The 14,354-nt window shown below is 41.7% G+C and overlaps 1 protein-coding gene across 2 annotated transcripts in view; it reads right to left on the bottom strand.

The window, feature by feature from the left end:
* The window catches only part of TBC1D5 (TBC1 domain family member 5), a 416,292-nt gene that overhangs the window by 109,784 nt on the left and 292,154 nt on the right, over nucleotides 1-14,354 (bottom strand). The gene's annotated exons all lie outside the window — the stretch shown is intronic.

The raw sequence follows: 14,354 nt of genomic DNA, 5'->3' as shown, positions 1-14,354 counted from the left end.
GTCTAAGCAAGAGAAAGAATGTCTCCAAACAGGCCTACAAGGTTGGGAAAATTCATGTTGAAAAATTATACTTCTCACCAACCAGAAATTGTAAGTTTTACTGCAGACTAAAATACACGAATTAGATAAAACTGATAAAAACAGATTTATTTACAATAAATATGAAATGATGGTTAAAAAAAATGAAATGATGGTTAAAATATGACTAAAATGGAAGTTAAAATAATAATAAAATATAATAGAAATTAAAGCACTAAAAATTTTTTCTCGAAGAGAAAAGCTTTCGGAGACAACAGACTCCTTTCTCAACAGTTTACTTCTGCTGTATGACAATATCCTTAAATAGCAGGCTCACGGCACTCTTCATGTGGTTCCACAGGAATATGGTTGGAATTTCCCACCTGCACACTGGAACCGGAAATGGCTCAGGAGCGTGCCAATAAAAACTGATCATCTTGTTCAAGAACGATGGCTTCAAGGAGGGGATACATACACCCCTATCCCTGTTGATGGTGTTACCACTAGCTGCCCTGATGCGCAGGCTCTCAAGCCATTTATGGCTTGAGACCCATGAGTCCAGTCAGTGATGACTGCAGCTTTAGGGGAGATCAGGTGCTGCTTCTCCCAAAAATGCTCCGCCACAGCAGACTTTGCATAATTTGCTGTTCTTATAGCATTCATGTGCTCACCCAGACGTTCTTTGAGTCGTCGCCCCGTCTCACCAACATAACAAACCCCACAATCCGGGCACTTAATTTCATATACCACCCCACTACTAACTTCTTTTGATGTGGGGTCTTTAACTTGTGATATCATTGTGTGCAACCTCCATCCCGGAAGCTACACACAGCGTATCTGGAACCCACGGACCAAATGTGCAATGCGTTCAGTAAAGCCCGGATAGTAAGGAATGTATACAGTGATCACAGGGGCAGGCGACTCACTACGCGTGGACTCTACCCCTCTAATGAATTTATCCACAATCCTCTGGGGATAGCCACATTTCTTGAGGTCTGCTGTGACTCTAATAATTTCTCTCTCTTTATCCTCGGGGGTACTGCAGTGGGACCCAACCCTATCTATTAGGGCCTTAACTACACTGTTCTTGTGTTGGCTGGTTTGTGCCGAGCTATAATGGGTGTATTGTCCCCGGCACATGGGTTTCCTGAAAACATTAGTCTTAAGCCTACAACCTTCTCTGATCACCAACACATCAAGAAACGGGAGGGATCCCTCTGCCTCCACCTCCGAGGTAAATTGAATGAAAGGGGAGAAGCTGTTAAGCACAATGAGAATTTGATCTTCCGTCCCCTTCTGTATGATGGTAAAAGTAACATCCACGTATCTTTTCCATTTACGTATGTGAACTTCCAAACCGTCAAAGATCCTAATTTCCAATTCTTCCATAGCTAAGTTAGCCACAACAGCGCTAATGGGGGAACCCATGGCCGTGCTATGAACCTGTCTATACATAACGTCTTGAAAGACCAAGGTGGTACTGGACAGGCATAACTCTACACCTTCACAAATATCATTAATACTTAACAAAGACCTGGTATTTAAAGCCTCATCCTTTTCCAAAGCCCTTCTAACACATTGAACTCCAAACAAAATAGGAATACATGCAAACAGGGAAATAACATCATATTTCCCATTATGCTGATTGCCCAGCTTTGGTGAACATGCTTCAAGTGGTGTCAGGATAGAACAGCCGAGATTTGTGGATAGCATTTCATGGCCTTCAGTGATGAATTCTATTTCATTTTGAGATGATAACTACAATTCTGTATGGCAAAGATATGGCAAGAGGTCTAAACCATCCACAGATTGTGAATGCTGCACAGCAAGGGGAAGCAAACGTCATGGCATGGATCCTATAAGTTACAAGTCTCAGGAGGACTTGTAACTTATGGGATCCATTCAGCTAGTCCCAGGAGGTTTAACAGCCCACAGGTATATTAACAACATACTGTGACCTATTGTACTGCCCTTCCTAGCACACCTACCAGGTGCTAAGACAGTACAATAGATCAAAGTATTTTGTTGATATACCATCTTCAGGCAAGACAGCACTCACCCACATGGTGAACCACATCAAATGGTTCACACCATTTGACAAAGTTCACAATGTCAAATGTTAAGAAAAAAAATTTTGAAATGAAACTACTTAAACTGATGAATATGATTTTTGCAGGCCACCTGCCACCAGATAGCTCAAAAAATGCCCTTGTAGTGCCAATTTCAAAAAAAGGCAATATAAATGACTGCAATAACTACAGAGAAGTCAGTCTGGAATATAAAATATACTCAAGCCTTTTAAAACTGAAACTTAGTAAATAATGCAAAAACATCCTTGGAGAAGAACAAAATGGGTTCAGGAGGGGAAAATCATGCGTGGACGTTTACTTCACACTCAAACTCCTGATAGAAAAAAGAAGAGAGTTTATTTGGAAACCCATCTCTTATTCATAGATTACAAAAAAGCCTTTGACAGGGTGAACCAAACAAAACTATTTGAATCTTAAAAGAATACAATATACCAAACCAGTTGATAGAGGCCATCCTCAATATCTATAAAAAATAACAGAATAAAAATTAAAACTGAATCAAACAACTGATTTGGAGACAATAAATACAGGGGTACAACAGGGATGTGGACTGTTCCTACTTCTATTCAACATATACATAAATCATATGATAAGAGAATGGAGAAAAATCTCCAAGACAGGCATTGAAATTAGCCACAAAGCAAGAATGGACCCATTGCTTTTTGCAGATGACCAGGTTCTAATAGAAGAAAATTAGAACTCATTGCAGAAAGCCATCTTCTCGTTAACCAAAACAGCAAAATCATTTAATATTGAAATTTCAACTTCAAAGACAAAAGTGATGGCATTTAAAGGAAGAAATCCAATAAGAAGCAAGATCTGCATTGACAATAATATTATTGAACAAGTACTTTCAAATACCTAGGATACCATCTGTCCGATGAAAAAAAGAAAAAGATATTGAGCAAAAAATAAATAATTACATAGGATTTACTAAAACCATAAATCATATTTTCAAATCTAATCTGGTGCATAAGAAAACGAGGAAACGAATACATAACACCCTAACCAGACCAATCCTAACCTATGGCTCCGAAGCATGGACAATTAACAAAGAGGATACGAGGAGGTTGACTGGTGCAGAAATGAGCTTTGTGTGCAGAATCTATGCAGAGGCTATACCAGACTTGACTTAAAAAGAAATCAAGACATCCTTGACTCATGCAGAAACAGATGGATCCAGCATGTAGAAAAAATGGAGGGCGGACACTATCCGAAAGAGATTCTAAACTATGAACCCCGGAGAAAGAGACAGAAACAAACCCCTGCAAAGATGGAGAGAGATCATAACAGGTCACAAAGATGGAGAGAGATCATAACAGGTCACAAGGCCTAACACTGGACAGAACAGAAAAAAGAAGAAGAGAAGAATAACATAAGCTTGATAGCATAATATGTATTATTATGCTATCTGTGCACCAATTATGCAGTAAAAATACTGCATAACTGGTGCACAGTGTTATCATTGCAATTAAGTATATTATTTTAGTGTAGTATTCCCGATTAAATTGATTTTGAACAGAAATCATGTCTCAGACAAGAACAGCAAAGGAAAAGGCTCAAATAGCAAAAGTGCTATGGATTGAGGAGGGTGGCGGTGGTTTTCTTCTGAATCATGGCCTCATGAGACGTACTGCTTGTTTGATGTTTACGGATCTGTCTGGAATGGGGATGATACCATCAAGGGGATGTGTGTGTGTGTGTGTGTGTGTGTGTGTGTGTGTGTGTGTGTGTGTGTGTGTGTGTGTGTGTGTGTGTGTGTGTGTGTACAATGTAAAGAGTACAATGTGAGGATATTAGGTGTGAAATCAGCATTCTGATGGGTGTTTATGTGAGCTTGAGGAACTGAGTAGATGCCCTTAAACAAATTAAGTTGGGAAGCCCATAAAGCTCGTTCAGATTCCCACCTCAACACCAGAGCTTGCATGTGTGCATCGGGCAACACAGCAGCAGCAGCAGCATCATCATCCCTCCAAGCAGAACACAATGGTTCCATAAGAGGTAGCTATTGTTGGTGACTTTTTCAGGGAAACGAAAAATATATTATGCAAAAAGATACGTGGAATAAGACCAGAGTATGTCTGCCAGAGGCAAAAGCGGATGAAGACCCCCAGGGTCCTGAGCTGGATATCATCATTCTTCTCTTTCTTGGTGATTCCTCTCTACTTCTGACTCTCTCTCTTGCTCTTTTAGGGTAACTGGGGAATTTTTTTTTTTGCTGGTGCAGCATAAGCCTCAGGCTTCCTTGCACCATATGGCTAATAATAATAACGAATAAAGCAGATGCCATCTTTTAAGGGCACAAAAGGGGATATTGCTGTACATGTTAGCACTAATGGCATTAAGAGTAGGAGATCTGAGGACTTAACAAGTACAGAGCAATGTTGAGAAAAAGTTGTGGGTTAGGTTAAATTTGAAAGTGTCTGCAATTATGCCCAGACATGATAGGAATGAGCAGATGATAATAGCCGTGTCAATCAATTCAGCCCTGGAGAGATTGTGCAAGGCTCATGGGGTAGAATTTTTATCAGCATGTGCTTGTTATTATTATTATCATTATAAACCATTTGGTGCAAGGAAGCCTGAGTTATGCTGCACCAGACAAAAAAAAATTACCGAGTTACCCTGAAAGAGAGAGAGAGAGAGAGAGAGACACGTATTTATGTGTGTATTATATGTGTTCTATTGTTGTGTCTGGCCACTTAGCTACTCAGAAGCATCAGTCACCTGGACAGAGGATTCTGGATAATCATCCACATCACGGGAAGGTCCCAGTCCCAGTAAAACATGTACTGTCTCAAAAGAGACTCTGACTCAACAGAATGTTGTCAAAAGTTGTCAAAAAAGTGGGCCAGGTTCCTCTTGGGGCCATTCCAGAGGAAGAGAAAAAAAAAAAAATCCCGTGGTGTAATTAAAAAAAAAAAAAAAAAGAGAGAGAGAGAGAGAGAGAGAGAGAGAGAGAGAGAGAGAGAGAGAGAGAGACTACACTAGTGGAGAGCAGAGGGAGGGGATGAGAAAAAAAAAAGTACGCTAGTGCAGAGCACGAAGAGAAAATGAGAAAAGTTTTTAAAAAAATAAAATAAAATAAATAAAATTAACTTTTAAAAAAATAAATAAAAATAATTAATAAAATAAAAACAAATATAGATAATGAAACATTTTAGATTAGTAAAATAAAATTTTTAAGCTGCTGTCTGGGGATCCCCATTCGCAGCCTGTGTTATTCTGTAGGAGGTTTTCCTGCCCGTGAATACTTGCATCAAGTTCTGGAAGGCAGCCAGGTTCTGTGGTGTCTGTAACAGAATGTCCAGTTGATTTTCAGTGAGAGGGATGGTATTTGTAAGGTCTTGCCTCAGGTCCTTGTAGAGAGTGCACTCAAAGAGAAGGTGGAACCAATTCTCCTTGGCCCTGCAGTAGCAAATGTCTATGGAGTATTACGCCTAGTTAGAAGAGCTTCTCGTTCAATGAGCCATGCCCAATGACTAGGAATGATGTCGAGAGAGAGAGAGAGCCACTTAGAGGAGGAGGAAAGTCACATCTGGCAGGAACCTCCTTGTGACTGCTCCCTTGGTGGAAGTGTCCCATCATGTCTGCCAGATGTTTATCATCTCATTATAGCAGTGTGTTCTCTCTGCCTTAGGGTCAGTGTCCAGGTTTAGCTCAATGTCCAAGATCTTTGTCAGAATTTTATTGTTGATTCTAAAGGTCAGGCCACGGAAGGTTACATACAGGTCCAGTGAAGGGTCCCAGCTAAGACCTGGATAGCAGCAGTGGATACTGTCCTGCATACCCTATGGGTAGCCAGAAGCATTGTCCATTGTACAGAGCCTAATGTGCCTATCATTTTTACCAATCTAGCTCGGTGGAACCAAGCACCTGCAGCATATGACACGATCGGAAGGAAGATGGCTTTATAGTACAGCTGAAGCGACCACTTGGACAGGCCCCATTTGTTCTGGTGATTCTGATGATTGAGCCTGAAAATTTTTTCACCTTGGAGCTGAGATGGATGAGGTGGAGGTGAAAGCTTAATTTATGATCAAGAACCACCCCTAGCACAGTGGTCTGTGTGACAATGGGAAGTTGTACCCCCAGTGACTAACTTGCGGAGGCTAGCCACCTGAGGTCCAGCATATTTTTAAAGAGCATCATTTTAATCTTGCTTGGATTTATCTGTAGTTTATTTAAGCTAATCGGGTCCTTGACCCGATTAGTGTTGTCTTCTATGGCTTTGCGAGAGCGGCCAGACACCACTATCATGAGATTGTCCGTAAAAGCATCAATCTTGGTATTGGAAAAGGAGCGGGAAAGCCAGTCTTGTAGGATCATGTTCCACATGAGAGGTCCCAGGACTGAGCCCTGGGGGCACACCTGGGTGATTGGCCTGGAGACATGATGATATTTTGACTTTAGAATTACTGTTCTATTCTGAAAAGTAGCTTTGGAAAAGTTTATAGAGATGGCTGGAACGGGAGGCTGTCTGGAGGCATGCCAGAGCACTGCCCCACCAGACAGTGTCAAATGTGTCCTCGAAGTCAATGAAGATGGCAAGTTCATATTTTGCTTCAGAGTTTTCTATGTGCAGAACTAGATCGAAGAGAACCTCCTCACATCCTGGAGTGAATCCATACTAGCAGGGGAGAGTAGATTCTGTGCTTGAAAGAGAGATGTGGTCCTAAGTGCTCCAGTATTTTGCCAAAATTTGCAAGTAGCACAATTGGACGGTGAGAGCGTGAGTCAGTAAGGTTTTTGTGCAGCTTCTTAATGAGTCTCAGTAGCAAGACCTTCCAGTCCACAGGAAACATCCCTCCTGAAGACATTCACTGTACAGTAAGAGTATACAGGGTGTTTCAGTTAAACGTTTCAGAACTTCTAAGAGGGGTAGGGTACATCCTGACAACTCGAAATCATATAGCAATGTGGGGTCGGAAATGCTTTCCTGAAGCGGTGTTGTACACAGAAGCACCATAAAAAAAAGAGACTATAAGTGAGAAATCGTTTTAATAATACATGAAAAGAAGCAAAAGGTACATGGATTAAAGTAAGTGTTCGAAGTTTCTTCCACGGGCTACAATGCACGCCTCATATCTCTGACGCATGGACATCCGAACATTCTGGAATACTCCAGGTGAATTTCGAATTTCTTGAACAAGAACGCCAAGTTAGTAGGATGGATGATTACACGAACGCAGAGTTAGCCGATATGCATTTGGCGTACGGGGCTGCAAATTGTAGTGGGCCAGCCGCACAGCGTTTGTACGCGGAACGATATCCGATGAGGCGTATTCCCAGTCATAATTTCTTTGCAAGACTGCACCAGAGGTTAGCTGAGAGAGGTTCATTTGAAAGAGCTGACAGGGACAGGGTAAGAACAGCACGGACTCCAGCCGTCGAACAGAATGTGCTGCAGCATGTACAGGGGAATCCAAGAACGAGTACACGAAGTCTAGCAAACGCAGTCGGGGTTTCCCATTGCAGCGTCTGGAGGATTCTCCGAGAACAAGACATGCATCCGTTTCACGTGCAGCGTGTCCAGACACAGCAACCGGAGGATTATGCACCTCGTATTGCTTTCGCACAGTGGTACCTTGGAAAATGTGCTACAAATCCCCTTTTTCCTGCTGAAGTGTTGTTTTCCGATGAGGCATCCTTCACAAGGGAAGGAATTTTCAACACGCATAACGACCATATCTGGGCGGTCGAGAACCCGCATGCAATACGACGTCGTGCAGCACAGATTCGATTTTCGGTCAATGTATGGGCCGGTATTATGGGAGATCACCTCATCGGACCTTACCTGTTACCGTGTCGTCTAACCGGACCTATCTACTTGATCTTTCTGCAGCAAGTATTGCCACAACTTTTGAGAGATGAACAGATTTCTGCATCGACGCAACAGACAATGTGGTTCCAACACGATGGAGCCCCTGCCCATTATAGCGGAGATGTTCGTAACTACCTGGATGTCACATTTGGTCAACAGTGGATCGGACGTGGTGGTCCTGTGTGTTGGCCTGCTCGGTCACCCGACCTATCATGTCTTGATTTTTATTTCTGGGGTCATATGAAATCGCTAGTTTATGACACCCCTGTTGACAATGCTGAGGAGCTGGTTGCAAGAATCGCAGTAGCTGCCGAAGAAATTCGAAATTCGCCTGGAGTATTCCAGAATGTTCGGATGTCCATGCGTCGGAGATATGAGGGGTGCCCGTGGAAGAAACTTCGAACACTTACTTTAATCCATGTACCTTTTGCTTCTTTTCATGTATTATTAAAACGATTTCTCACTTACGGTCTCTTTTCTTTATGGTGCTTCTGTGTACAACACCGCTTCAGGAAAGCATTTCCGACCCCACATTGCTATATGATTTCGAGTTGTCAGGATGTACCCTACCCCTCTTAGAAGTTCTGAAACGTTTAACTGAAACACCCTGTATACTACAGCCGAAGCTTGTGGAGATGGAGGATGAAACTGTATTCGATGAGATCTAATCCTGGACATTTTTGGATGTTAATATTTTGGACAAATGCTGATAATTCTTCCAAGGTGAAAGGTTCTGTGGTTTCATCTGATTCATAGCTGTTGTTTGCTATACTAATAGCAGTATGTTCAGACAAGTCCTGAGCAGTGTCGTCTGGTGGAAATAGCTTATCAAGGATGTGATTGGCTGAGTCGTGCCAGTTGGAAGTCTCCCGGGGGTCTGCAATCACTGTGCTGAAGATTTCCGGAGTGTAGGTTTTGTCCCGCATGATCTTGTAGACTAGGCCCCACGGATTCGTCGTACCAGATTCTCTGACAAAGTCAGACCATGTTGCCTTCTTCCTCGCTGCAATAGCCTTTGTGTATCATTTTTCTTAGCGATGTAGTCGCTGTATAGTTGTGCTACTTCTAGGGCTCGCCAGTCATGCTATCGCTGGTAAAATCAGCGAGTTCAGTGGACGGACTGTCTAAGAAAGGTGAGTTCCCAAGTCCACCAAGGGCATATAGCAGAACGGAAGACTTTCTTCTTGGCAGATTTATAAGAGGCCTTCAGGACAGCTTGCTGCAGGGTGGTAAGTAATTCGTTATCAGTGCAGACGCTGTACTGGGTTGGATCCGTGAGAGAGAAATCTGAGACAATAGATCTTTCGAAAGCTTCCCAGTCAACATTTCTGATGGAAAAGCTGACAAAGTCTGGAATTCTACTTTCATTGGTGTTTATGGAGAACAGGATAACTCTGTGATCACTAACTGTCCAGTTGGGAATGACTTCCCAATTGGGGACTAGAGGGTTAAGTTTCCTTGTGGAAATGGTGAGATCAATGTTTGACTCTCCGATGTAGCTGCTGTAAGTTGTATACTGACTAGGCTGATTGTGGATCGTTAGGTTCCTGCTGATGATGAAGTCCTCAACCAGCATTCCCCGGGTGTCGGTAGTTAAACTGAACCAGAATGGTGGTTTTGCATTGGCATCAGTGGCTATGAGAAGTGATTCAGGGCCAATGAAGTCCAGGGCGTACTCCAAGAAGTTAAGGGGGTCATTGATATCTGCTGATGGAGGGGCAGTAGAGTAACATCAGGTAGAAAGACTGTTCAGAGTATATGACTTAGATGGATATTGCAAACTGGTTGCAGAGTCCCTGAATGACCAAGACATCCAGATCTCTGTTAAGCACCACAATGCATGTTTTGGGATCTGCCTGGGCAGGTTGAATAATGCGGGTATGAATGGAATACCCAGTGATTTTTGTAGAGAGAGAGAGAAGAGAATGAATGGGTCCTAGTGACAAAAAGGCTCCTGAATCAAGATGATGTCGACAGTGGCTCTCTGCAGCAAGGTGGATTTCGTCTGCCACAGTAAGTGACCTGTGCCCATTGATTTGCATAATCTTTAGACTCCGGGGTCCAGGTATAGAAGGGGAATTATCAGTATAGTGGAGGGGGCTAGCAATGGAACCATCTCGAAGAGTAGAGCTGGTTGGACTAAACATTAGCGGTTCTATGCCGTACTAGTTCTAATGCTCTGATATTCTGGGCAGGAGATGTCCTGGTTTATGTTCCCATCTTTGCCTTTTGCAGTTTATGCAGCTAGGCTCTTCATCTCAGTGGGGGACACCCAGCATTAATGTGTCCATGAGAGGAGGAGCTGTGGGAACAATTCTGGGAGGTGTGCCCATAACCCAGGCAGAGAAAACATTTTATCACCACTGTGAATGGGCAGAATCTGTGTGCACTGCAGCCAAGGAAGATTCTATCAGTTGATAGTATGTATATGTAAAGTTTGGTTTGGTTTTTATTGGCACATTAGCACCTAAGGCTATAATGCGCCAAACTCATATGTAAAAAATTTAAATTTTCACTGACCTAATTACTTAGGTCACCATGTCAGTATATAAAATAACAAAGGTATAAAATGTAGAAAAAATAAATCAATAAAGAAATAACAATAACATGTAAATATTAAATACAAGTAAAAACCTTTATTGATTTAAAATAACTAAAAATAGCAGAGACATTGTCATTGTCAGATAAAATCTGACTGAGTGTATACGGCTCAGTTAAAATTAAAGGCAGTAAAACGGATATTGCTAAAATCTGGACAATCAATTAAAATGTGTCTAAAAGTTAAAATTGTGCCACAGGACTCACACATAGGAGTGTCATCAGCCCTCAGCAAAAACGAATGTGTCAAATGACTATGTCTTATGCGGGTCCGGGCAAGAACAACTTCCTCCTTATGATTCCTAAGCAGACTAGACTGCCACGGTTCAATTACAGGCTTTATACGATATAGTTTATTCCCAGTCTGTCTATTCCACAAATCCTGCCATTGGGAGTGTATCTTCTGCTGTATTGTTTGCCTGTAGTCTGTATAGGGGACTGACAGGCAGCGATTATTATTAGGGATTGCTGATTTGGCTGCGGTGTCGGCCAAATCATTTCCCCTAATCCCAATGTGGGTGGGAATCCAGCAGAAGCGGATATCATATTCACGTTCTCAGAGGAAGTGAATCTTCTGCTGAATGCTAGACAGAACCGGATGAGGATTATACCTCACGGATATTAAAGCCTGTAACACACTGAGAGAGTCAGAATATAAAATGAACCGTTGGTATTGGCATTCACTAATGTGATCCAAGGCTAACTTTATAGCGTGCAGCTCTGCAGTAAATATGCTGCATTCAGAGGGAATCTGCTCCGATGTAGTAGTGTCTGTAAAGACAGCAGCAGATCCCACATATGATTCTGACTTTGAACCGTCAGTGTAAACTGGCACAAAGTCAGAATGTTCAGCTCGGTGTGCTGAATAAAGCTGCAGGTAGACCGACGATGGAGTGTCCGACTTTCCCCAATTTCTAAGGGACAAGTCACATGCTGGGACATGAGCATGCCAGGGTGGAAGAGGTTGCTTCGGTGGTACTTGTAGAGGCATGGAGAGAGAGAGAGAGACTAACAACACAGTGCTCTGTCAAACTGGATTTGGCCTTAATGGCGAATCTTACCGTGGTTTCAGATTTCACTTCCTCCCAAGAGAACCCAAAGTCAGCAAGATTCTTGTGAAAAAGGCCTCATTGGATAGGTCTTTAGAGGTGTCATAAATCAGTAGCAAGGGATTTGATTTCAAGGGTGGGGTAATGACAATACTTGCAGTGGCCAGGGAGTTGGAGGTGGAGATACTAGACAAATCCTCTTGTGTAGCTGTTTCCAGAAGGACACCCCGGTTTCTGATATATCTCAGTGATCTTACTTTGATACTTCTGTAGTCAGAGTTTTGGTGACCAATTCTTTCATAGCATTGCTCATTTTAAGCTCTGAAGTCTCGTTGGCCCTTGAGAACAGCAAGTGCTGTGGTTTCCTTACGGCAACTGGGGGTCTGCAGTATTTTGCCTTCTTGAGTAGCGGTCAGGGTTTGTCCTGTGTGAACGACGCTTGCGTAGGAGGTGGCCTCAGTCAAGGGGCTGGAGAATCTGTGGTTATCAGAGGAACTGGTTTCAGGACCAATGGTGACAAGGAGCTTGGAAAACATGTCAACCGCCTTCTCCAGCACAGCGGTCCTCGATCACAGCTCTTCATTCACTGTTTCAGCTTTTCATTGTCAATTAACAACTGAGTAGTAATGGTCTCCAAACTTGACCATAGCTCCTGGACATAATTACCCGCTGTCTTAGTGAAACAGTTGGTGTCATTATTCAGGAATGAGACTAGAATCCGGTAGAGTTTGGATATATCCTGGTACAAAGAAGTTGAATCAGAAGTGGCTCCTGGAACAGCAGCACTAAGTGCTTGGTGGAGTTTAGAGAGAGAGAGAAAGCAAGAGTCAGAAGTAGAAAGGAATCACCAAGTTGAATGATGCTCAGGACCCTGGGTGTGCCAAGCCCATACTCACCAGATGTGAGCCCCTTTTCTTTAACAGGAAAGACTGTTTCTACAGGGATGGGATACACTTAAATAGAAAGGGTGCAAGAATATTTGCTGATGCTATTGAGGCAGTGTTAGGTGGGTTGGTTAACTGCTAGATTGGGGGGATATACATACTAATAGATTAATAATAACCACAGGCAGAAGTGAAGTGAAACAAAAGTCTCACTTAAGTCTAAAACAGACTACGCCAAAATTATTCTTTGCATCTAGATTCTCTCTAACAACATAAAAGTTAATTATATAAGTTAATCATGGTTCCCTTCAACAAAGCCCTGCAATGTTACCACAAAATCTGTTCATATTCTGATGCTATTGCCATATACAATTCCATATTCTATTTGCTTATACAGTGGATTCTGGTTATTTGGGCCACCGGTTAATCGGGGCAGCCGTTTATTTGGGGCAAATCTTAAAAAACAGAAACCAATCGAGAAAATAGCCAGGGTTTACTTCGCTTAATTGGGACAGCATGCCATTTAATCGGGGCAGGAGACAGCAGCACTGAAGATTACCCTACGATTGTCTCCGACGGTACCACGTGGTTCGGTCAAAATTCTGTAGGTCACAACCATAAAAGAATTAGCAGTCACCTGTTTATTGGGATTTTCTGTTAGTGAAATCTATCATAAATGGACAGCAAACTCAATCTTACTGAATTTGTGATAATACCGACAGCTGGAATTATTTATTATTATTATTATTAGCCATATGGTGCAAGGAAGCCTGAGGCTTATACTGCACCAGCGAAAAAAAAATTCCCAAGTTACCCTGAGAGAGAGAGAGAGAGAGAGAGGGAGAGAGAGAGAGAGAGAGAGAGAGAGAGAAGTAGAAAGGAATCACCAAGAAAGAGAAGAATGATGATATCCAGCTCAGGACCCTGGGTGTGCCAAGCCCATACTCACCAGATGTGAGTCTAATTCTGTGGGTTGTTATGGTGAAATGTGTTTACACTTCCATGAAATCTTCAATCATATAAAAAAATTAATTTTCAGATCTTCTCTTCATTCCTATTTTTACAGCTTCGTAATTTGTTACTCCGTTGTCACTTGTGCGTATCGTGCTACTTGCAATTTGTGTGTGCCGTGTTCTTTGTTATTGATTGCTTATCTTTTTACTGTTTTAAATTTTAACCCCCACCCACAAATGTCAGTGAACAGAAATGTCAACTAGTTAGTACGTACATATTACAGTACGTATTAATTATTTCGATTATCACGTATCATTTAATTTTTTAATTGGTAAGGTAATAAAGGGTAAATCTGTGCTTAATATATCTTTGCTTTTACAGCCTGTGGATAATATTCCTCCTATTTTCGCTAATTAGAATCGCTGTTTAATAAAATTAAAATTCAATTCACAAACGTGGTCACAATGACCGGCGCTTACTGTACATCGTATAGTGAATGGTACTTTACTATGTTGAGTTTGTCATAACGTGATTTGATTGCACAGTGAACCAATTGTAAAAAAAAAAAAGGGGGGGATACATTGTATTTTTAACTATTTACGTGAAACTTCGGATAATAATTGGGGCAGCCGCTTAATCGGGCCAAAATGCACTAGTCCCGATGTGTTCCAAATAACCGGAATGGACTGTATATATATTTAATAACAGGCAGCTTCATAATTTTTCTGCCCACATAAGAAATTTATGCTCCACTATCTAAATATAAAAATGTCTTAATTTTTCCTTCTGATTGATTGTACTTCCTTCAAAAAGTGAGTGTGAAACCATTCTGAAAATAGTTCATAATTTTATCATTAACTTCTCATTTAGAAAATATTTCCATTATGCATAAAAAAAATTCATGTGAAAAATAAGCAATCGAAATTACAATGGTTTT

This window comes from Mastigoproctus giganteus, chromosome 8 (assembly GCF_048544385.1).
Source record: "Mastigoproctus giganteus isolate SK-2022 chromosome 8, ASM4854438v1, whole genome shotgun sequence".
Taxonomy (NCBI): Eukaryota; Metazoa; Arthropoda; class Arachnida; order Uropygi; family Thelyphonidae; genus Mastigoproctus; species Mastigoproctus giganteus.
The sequence above is the reverse complement of the archived record's forward strand: the minus strand, read 5'-3'. Positions and strand labels throughout refer to the sequence as shown.